Here is a 9,698-nt window from a genome sequence, read left to right as displayed (position 1 = left end):
TCCCGCCAAAACGGCCATTTTTAAAAACATTTTAGGCATTGACCCATGTCCCCTGGAGCAGGAGCCAGGTCCCCAAACCCTTTTTAGGACAGTATCTTGCATATTAGCCGTTAAAATTAGCACTTTTCATTTCGAACGTTCGAGTCCCATAGACTTCAATGGGGTTCTAACGTTCGTAACGAACGTGGGGTCCGTTCGAAAGTTCTGGTACGAACCGAACCGGGGGGTGTTCGGCTCATCCCTATTCAGTATGACTTACATTAACTCCTGTTAAAGAAGTCGTATGCAAGCCGTAATGAAGTTGCATAGGGATATCGGATTCAAAGTTGCACAAAAGTCATGGCAGTGTGAACCCAGGCTAAGGGAGAATCAACACCCCCCCCCCCCTTTTTTTTTTGCTATCTGTGTCCCATAGGGGAAATTTCCCTTCACTTCCTGAGCCATAGCCAAAACAGGAATTGAAAGGAAATCCCTCGAAGTGAGGAAATCCTGGGGTGTCACCAGGGCTACCGGAACTAATGCTCCCATTGGAAGATTTCCCCTCTATTACTGTTCTGGTGTCAACCTAAAAATGTGGGATTTTCCATTACTATCACTTTCAATTACAGCAGTAAACAGGAAATATAGGTGAACGGGGGCTCAGACAGCAGTAAATACAGATGTTCTAATCCCTCTCCACTATATTCAAAACTTTAAAATAAAAGTTTTGATTTTAGTTATGCTTTAAGCTCAAATGAAGTGGCAAGGATACTTCATTACTGGAAAGATCAACAGGTATTTCTGCACTTTCTGAAAATGTTTTAAAGTGGTTGTAAACCCTTACGACACACTTTGACCTACAGGTAAGCCTAGATTAAGGCTTACCTGTAGGTCCAAGAAATATCTCCTAAACCTACACGGTTTAGGAGATATTTGCCGAAAGACAGGCACCGCTGTCTACAGCGCATGCGCTGTAGACAGCAGTGCGTAGGCGCACTGGGCGCGCCGCGGTCAACGGCGATATGCCGCGAGTGGCGGCTCCTGTGCGCATGCGCGGGAGTGACGTCATCGTGGCTTCGCTGAATGACAGCGGCGGAGCAGCGAGACCCACCGAGAAGATGGATGCGCCGGACTACAGGGGACAGCGGTGACTTCGCTGGCTCCTGTGTCAGGTAAGTGACAGATAATGGACTACTATGCGATGCATAGTAGTCCATTATGCTTTACCTTTGCAGGGAATGAAAGAGGAAGTAAACTCCTCAGGGTTTACTTCCTCTTTAAGCCTGAAACAAGAAACTGAATGCAGTCATAATCTTCTAAATACTGGTAAACGGCAAGATATTGCATTTGGTTCTCATGTTTAAATAAACTTTAAAGAAGAATTCAATGTATGCCATTTTTACGTTTGTCTAGCTTGCATATACCATACCTGTAACATGCATATGCCATACCTGGGAGATCCCTCTAGAATCTGCACCTCACTGTAGTAGACATTCCAGTCATCTCCACTTACTTCCATGCTGAGTGGCTACCCTGCTGTATTCTGAAATCAGGGGGTTGGCCATTCAGCATGGACGCCATTCAAAGAATGGCTCCACCTTGTCCAATCAGAGAAGAAAATAATTTTTCCACCGTGCCAGTGGTCCTTCCCAACACCTTCACAATATAATCTAATGCAGAGCTCTTCAAGGAAGTTTCTAATTACTTTTACAATGACAAAGGCCAATGAACCCATTGCATCGGGTCATAGAACATCACAGATCTCATAAAAGCACAAAGAACATGTAAGTAAGCATCACTCTGAAATTATATGAAAATCTTAATGTTTTATGGAAAGGTTGAGCTTGGCCCTGCCTCTTAAATCTCCAAACTGGTCAAACAGGCATTTATTTTCAATAAAGGACCAAAAGGTTGGGACTAGACTGAGGCAAGTGATGGTGGTGCCAAGCTTGACTTTTAGTCAAGTCACGATTTGCATATTATTTAAACTGCCCAGATTTCTGGCTCTACAATTTGGTGTGATATGCGGTTTTCATTAAAGGTAACATCTACATATGTATTTATTCAATTGCCCTTTTTTTTTTTTTTTAACAGGTTTAGTTTAAATGGTAAACTAAAATGTATTTTCAGTTTGCAAAATATTTTTTTCACTTTGGGTTGTTTGTCAAATTTTCATGATCAGAATTTATATGCAATATATATGTCTAAAAAACTGTGGACACCTGACCATCACGCCTATAGAAACTTGCTGGACATCCCATTCAATCTATGGTCATTAATATATGGAGTTGCCCCACCTTCCACCATTTGTTACTATATCAGCCTTCAAGCTTCTGGGAAGGCTGTCCACAAGATTTTAGAGGGTGTCTGTGGAAATTTGTGCCCATTAAGGCAAAAGAGCATTTGTAATGTCAGGTACTGATGTTGCAGGAGAAGACCTGACTTCCATTTGGCATTCTATTTCCAAAGATGGCTTGAGGTCAGGGCTCGGTGTAGGCTGCTTGAGCTCCTCCACACCAAATTTATCAAACCATGTCTTTATAGAGCTGGCTTTGTACACAGAGGCACAGTTATGCTGAAACAGAAAGGGGCCCTCCATAAACTACTACCACAAGGGTAGAAGTGTACAATTGTCTAAAACAGAGGTCCCCAACCCCCAAATGTGGATCGGTGCCGGATCAGTGCGGGGGGGGGGGGGGCAGGCTGCAATGCAGGCGAGCGAGCCAGCACAACTTGCACCTCCACCTTCCGATCACCAAAAGAACCCGCTCCTCTTCTACCAGCACCAATACTCCCCTTCCTCTCTGTGGTCATCTCAGCAGCACATGGGAAGAAGAGGAAGAGAGATGAGAAGAAGGTGGAGAAGAAAGAGAAGGGAAGGAAGGAAAGCCATGTTGGGGACAGGATCCTCATGAAACACTGGTGACACCGCTACGGTTTATAGGACAGAGAGATTACCATGGGGACCTTCATACTAAGCTGCACCCCTCCCCAGTCCGAAGCGGGGTTGTCTTCCACGAGGCAGTCCTTGGTGTTGGGCGAGGTTGGCGACTGCTGGTCTAAAAGGTCTTTGTATGCTATAATATTAACTTAAAGCAACAAAAGATTTTTAGAAGTGTATCCACATAACTTCTGACCATATAGTGGACAAACATGTCTTCAATTGGCTATTTGTGCCCCAGGAAGTACAATCAGCATGCAGAATTAAAAGCAAGACAATTATTATTATTATTATTATTATAATACAGGATTTATATAGCCCCGACAGTTTACGCAGCGCTTTACAACATTGGGGTAGACATTACAATACAATACAATTCAAGACAAGGGGAATGAGAGGGCCCTGCTCATTAGAGCTTACAATCTAATAGAAGGGAGATCTTCCAATGGGGACACTCGTTTTGGTGGCCTGGGGATTCCCAAGGGATTCCCTTAATTTACAGGGATTTCCTGTCACTTCCTATTTTGGCTTTGGAACAGAAAGTGAAGGTAAATCTCCTCAATGGAGCACAGATGACAAAAAAAAAAAAAAATGAACCAACAAGGGTTATAACCTTCCCTTACTCTATTAAAAATGAAAAAAAATTGAAATTCATTTTTTTTTATTCAAGCCTGCCATTACAATGGGGCCGCTTCCAATAGGCAATTTGTCTCCGGGGATTCGGGGCAGTTCTAGAGGAATCTGTGACCCTCTGAACGTCTATTATACCACCTGCCATTACAATGGGGCCGCTTCCAATAGGCAATTTGTCTTCAGGGATTCGGGGCAGTTCTAGAGGAATCTGTGACCCTCTGAACGTCTATTATACCACCTGCCATTACAATGGGGCCGCTTCCAATAGGCAATTTGTCTCTGGGGATTCGGGGCAGTTCTAGAGGAATCTGTGACCCTCTGAACATCTATTATACCAACTACAACAGCTTGTATGGTCGCCCACAGTTTGTTCCAGGTGGTGTCCACCATCCTGGGATTCTTACCCACCACAGCACAGGGTACCAATCAAGCTTCCAACTGGCTGTATACTATTCACCCAACATGGACCGGAAGAATAACCCATCTATCGGGTTAATGCCGAGGAACAATTACACATCAATTACCAACAACAATCAACAGAGATTTTGTACCTCACCAAAATGTGACAGGAACAGAACCGTTGTCCCACACACTCTCCTCTCCACAAAGTGAATTCATCGGGAGCAGTGAAGTCACCATACCTAAATCCAGAGCTGTGAAGACTGTGCATTTTAACACAAGGGATCACAGCTCTGGAGTTATTGCTGGCATCCCACCACAACATCAACCTCTGCCGCTTATGCATCATGGAAAAGGCTCCCCTTAGGTTGAAAATCTCTGACATGGTCCATCTTTTATGTTCACAGAATAAAAAACCAAATTAAATGTACAATAACCTCATCATACAGGCACCTTTCACAATTCTGTTATCGGAGCGATGTGGAAAATTCAGGATTCACTGAGGGGTCAGCCATGGAACCCATTACCCATGATCCACATTCACAGCACTGTGTGCCAAAGGGATATCACTGCCTGATAGCACTCAGTAACACCAAGACCAATTTTCTGCCAAGCTCCTTATTGCAGGGAAGAGAGCCACTTCCAGAAGCTCTGAAAGAGACAGTGGCTTCACTAGAGAAACAGATCAAGTACTCCATACCAGTTCCCTGCCTGATGACTCCAGACCTGGCAACAGCATGAAGCAGGATGATCTTTTAGGAAGAGTATTATGTTGGGGAAGGAGGAACCATCTGGATTCAGTAACAATAATCTGAAGTACATGCAGCCTCAGAAGGAGCCTCCAAAACATTACCTGACCAATTACAACCAAAGGTTCATAGATCTAGCACCACATGGGAAAGATCGTGAAGGCTTAACTTGTTTTGGAATTCAGAATCAACTCCGCAGTGGCTTCTCCGTAAATCATGAAATACACAAAACTGCCATTTAAGGTGGTTGTAAACCCTTACAACCAACTTTGACCTACATGTAAGCCTAGATTAAGGCTTACCTGTAGGTCCAAGAAATATCTCCTAAACCTACATGGTTTTGGAGATATTTGCTAAAATACAGGCACCGCTGTCTACGGCGATATGCCGCGATTGGCGTCATCGCGGCTTTGTCGAATGACAGCGGCGGAGCAGCGAGACCCACCGAGAAGATGGATGCGCCGGACTACAGGGGACAGCGGTGATTTCGCTGGCTCCTGTGTCAGGTAAGTGACACATAATGGGCTACTGTGCGATTCGATGCGATGCATAGTAGTCCATTATGCTTTACCTTTGCAGGGAATCAAAGAGGAAGTAAACCCATCAGGGTTTACTTACTCGTTAAGCCTAAATTTAGGAGGTGAGGCTCAAAAACTGAAATAAAAAACAATTCACAAAAAAAACAAAAACGTTTTGCCTATAGTTCTACTTGAAGTTGTTTTAGCTCATCGCGTTTTTAGAATTTTATTGGGCAATGTGCTTCAGATTCACCAACAACTATATAGTACGGTTGCCTTACTGATCAGATATACATTTTATTTAATTATTTTAGTAAGCTCTCATATGTCATAGACGTTGAAGATTCTATAGATATTATACAATCAGACTGTAACATGTGTTGTTTGTTATAAAACAATCATTTTTTGGGTGGGCTGACCCGTCCATCGTTTTCGTTAAAAGGTTTTATTTTATGCAGTTAGCTCCTCACTGCCTATTGAAATTCCAAAGCACTAAAGTCTTAACAGAAGATGGTATTTTCTGCTGTATAAATGAGGGAATGAATCTGATCATCTTGATTTATTTATGCCCATTGTGGACCACAAACAAGAATTATTATATCTCCAACAGGAGATGTAAAATAAAGAGGAAAGAGCAGACTTGAAAGCCGCTTCGATTGCCTCTTTGTGATGCGGCATTGTTATTCGGATGCCACGCGAATTAAACTCTGATCTTTTAAAATGCATGCAAATTCTTGCAGAATATATATGAAAAAGTCAGTGTCGACGAAGGTGCTCGTAGTCTCTTGATAAATGGGACTCCGGCAAGGCCTTTATTGAGTCTCTGATTTTTAATAATCTGAATCCTGCAAGATTTAATTCTGCATAATTCTGCCTGAAATCAGCTTCTGATTGAGTTGTAATGGCTGTGTTATTGTAAATATGCCTGCATACTAATGTCGCTCTGGAATTCAATAATATTTAGATGAAATTCTTGGCCCGAAGCAGTAGCAAAGTTGGGTTGACAAAAGTCGACAAAAACTTTGACGGTAAAGATTTATTGATTTTCCTGTGTACTTCCAGCAAAAAATAAAAATAAAAAAAATAAAAGAGACAATAAAAGCCCATTTGGATGTATGGAGTTCATATAGCAAGGAGTGCATTATTTTTGAACATAATTGGTTATCTATGGATGTCCCGGTGAAGTCGTTGTAGAAGCAGATTGATAAACATGCTGCGGATGAAAAAGACATACATCAAACGTTTGCAATATTGAGTACAGTGAAAAATCGTTGGCGTTGTGACAGATGTGGTGCCATTTATTACATATTTGTCCAGAAAACTCATCCGCATTATGCAAAAGGCTTGTTCTCTGCTTATCTGTTCCTTTCCACAGCCTTGGAATACCCAGAAGACATCGTTCTATAGGCACAAGCAGGTCCCTGAATGGGCATTGGGATTCTGATATAGGCTCCGAAGCTTGGAGAGATTGTAAATACTTTATACAGTAACTAGAAGAGGGGAAAATAATGAGTTATAGTGACCAGTCAAGGTTTCTTGTTTCTTTTTTCCCAGAAAATCAAACCTAAACATTGATTGGTTGCTAAAGATAGGCATTTCATGTTGGCTTCTATTTTTGCCCCCTCTTTCTTTCTATAATATTACCCATAAATTAACCACTTACAGACCGGACCATTTTGCTGGTCAAAGACCAGACCACTTTTTGCGATTCGGCACTGCGTCGCTTTAATTGACAATTGCGCGGTCGTGCGACGTGGCTCCCAAACAAAATTGAAGTCCTATTTTTCCCACAAATAGAGCTTTCTTTTGGTGGTATTTTATCCCCCCTGCGGTTTTTATTTTTTGCGCTATAAACAAAAATAGAGCGACAATTTTGAAAAAAACACATTATTTTTTACTTTTTGTTATAATAAATATCCCCCAAAAATATATAAAAAAAACGTTTTTTCACTCAGTTTATAGGTATTCTTCTACATATTTTTGGTAAAACAAAAATCGCAATAAGCGATTATTGATTGGTTTGCGCAAAAGTTATAGCGTTTACAAAATAGGGGATAGTTTTATGGCATTTTTATTAATATTTTTTTTTTTACTAGTAATGGTGGCGATCAGCAATTTTTATTGTGACTGCGACATTATGGCGGACACATCGGACATTTTTGACACATTTTTGGGACCATTGTCATTTATACAGCAATCAGTGCTATATAAATGCACTGATTCTTTTGTAAATGACACTGGCAGTGAAGGGGTTGAATACTCACCATAATGCTGAATCAGTGGGAGCCCTGAGTGTGTCACTTGCCACATCGCCTGTCACCAGATGCCATTAGGTCCCTCCTTACATCAGGTGCCCCCAGAAGAGTCTGTCCTTACATTAGGTGCCCCCAGTGGTGTCTGTCCTTACAACAGGTGCCCCCAGCAGAGTCCATCCTTACATCAGGTGTCCACAGCTGAGTCTGTCCTTACATCAGGTGCTCCTATCGGAGTCTCTCCTTACATCAGGTGCCCCCAGAGGAGTCTGTCCTTACACCAGGTGCCCCCAGCAGAGTCCCTCCTTACATAAGGCATTCTCAGCAGAGACTGTCCTCATATAAGGTGCACCCAGCAGAGTCCGTCCTTACATCTGGTGTCCCCAGCGGAGCCCCAGTCCTTACATCAGTGTCCCCAGTTAACCCCCAGTCCCTCCTTACATCTGTGTCTCAAATGGAGCCCAGTCCTTACATCAATGTCCCCAGCAGAGCCCCAGTCCTTACATCAGTGTCCCCAGCAGACCCCAGTCCTTACATATGGTGTCCCCTGCGGAGCCCAGTCCTTACATCAGTGTCCCCTGCGGAGCCCAATCCTTACATCAGTGTCCCCTGCAGAGCCCCAGTCCTTACATCAGTGTCCCCTGCAGAGCCCCAGTCCTTACATCAGTGTCCCCAGCAGAGCCCCAGTCCATATATCAGTGTCCCAGTGGAGTCCAGTCCATACATCAGTGTCCCCAGTGGAGCCCAGTCCATACATCAGTGTCCCCTAGCAGAGCCTAGTCCTTTTATCAGTGTTCCTAGCAGAGAGCCAGGGGCATACCTAGAGCATTTGGCACCCGGGGCAGATCCTATATCTGGCACCCCCCCCACCATAAAATGTAAAAACACCCACTGTGTCCCCTGCATACCTCTGCATCCTTCAATATCTTTTTGTCACTACTGTGTACCCCCCCCTCTCCACAACTGCACCTCTGGACCCCTTTAAATTACACAGCACCCTGCACCTCTGGACCCCTTTACATTACACAGCACCCTGCACCTCTGGACCCCTTTACATTACACAGGACCTTACACCTAAGGACCTCTTTATATTACACAGCAGCCTGCACCTCTGGACCCCTTTACATTACACAGCAGCCTGCACCTCTGGACCCCTTTACATTACACAGCTCTTGTACCTCTGGACCCCTTTACATTACACAGCCCTTGTACCTATGGATCCCTTTACATTACACAGCACCCTGAACCTCTGGACCCCTTTACATTACACAGCCCTTGTACCTCTGGACCCCTTTACATTACACAGCACCCTGCACCTCTGCACCCCTTAACATTACACAGCCCCTCAAAGCTCTGGACTGTCTGCATGTTACACAGACCCCCTACAGTGCAGACCCCCCTCCCTACCATACAGACCCCCATCTACAGTGTAGACCCCCCTACAGTACAGAATCCTCCCCTACAGTGCAGACCCTCCTACAGTACAGACCCCTCCACCTTATAGCACAGACCCCCCCCCCACAGTGCAGACCCTCCTACAGTACAGTCCCCTCCCCTTACAGCGCAGACCCCCCTACAGTACAGACTCCTCACCTACAGTACAGACCCCCCTACAGTGCCAAATCTTCCCCTACAGTACAGACCCCCCCTACAGTGCAGGACCCCTCCTACAGTGCAGGACATCTTCTACAGTGCAGGACCCCCCTTACAGTGCAGACCCCCTACAGTGCAGGACCCCTTCTACAGTGCAGGACCCCCTACAGTGCAGGACCCCCCTACAGTGCAGACCCCCTACAGTGCAGGACCCCTTCTACAGTGCAGGACCCCCTACAGTGCAGGACCCCCCTACAGTGCAGACCCCCCTACAGTGCAGGACCCACCACAGTAAAGAACCCCCCTACAGTGCACAGCCTCCCCTAAGGACCCATAGTGTACCTCGAGCCCAAGGCAGCAGCATTGCAGGGGGGAGGTGCGAGCAGCACTCGAGTGGAGTGACACCTGACGGCTCAGTGATCCGGGACCCGGCGCAATAATCCCCTTCTCTCTGTGGTCGCGTGACTCACGTCGCGCCGTTCTGATCAGTCTCCGGCTCCTTGTCTACACAGTGCTGTGCATGCAGGAGGGGGAGGCGGCTTCACTCTGCTCAGCTGTGAGTGACAGCCGAGACTGATCAGAACGGCAGCGCGACGCGACCACAGAGAGAAGGGGATTATTGCGCCGGGTCCCG

The 9,698-nt window shown here is 45.0% G+C and overlaps 1 pseudogene; it reads left to right on the top strand.

The window, feature by feature from the left end:
• Window positions 1–3,802: 3,802 nt before the first annotated feature.
• LOC143942029 (stabilizer of axonemal microtubules 4-like) lies at window positions 3,803–4,943 on the top strand (annotated as a pseudogene).
• Window positions 4,944–9,698: the final 4,755 nt, after the last annotated feature.

This window comes from Lithobates pipiens, unplaced genomic scaffold, assembly GCF_037356315.1.
Source record: "Lithobates pipiens isolate NorthernLeopardFrog02 unplaced genomic scaffold, aLitPip1_a1.2 Scaffold_30, whole genome shotgun sequence".
NCBI lineage: Eukaryota > Metazoa > Chordata > Amphibia > Anura > Ranidae > Lithobates > Lithobates pipiens.
This window is presented reverse-complemented; position numbering and strand designations above follow the sequence as displayed.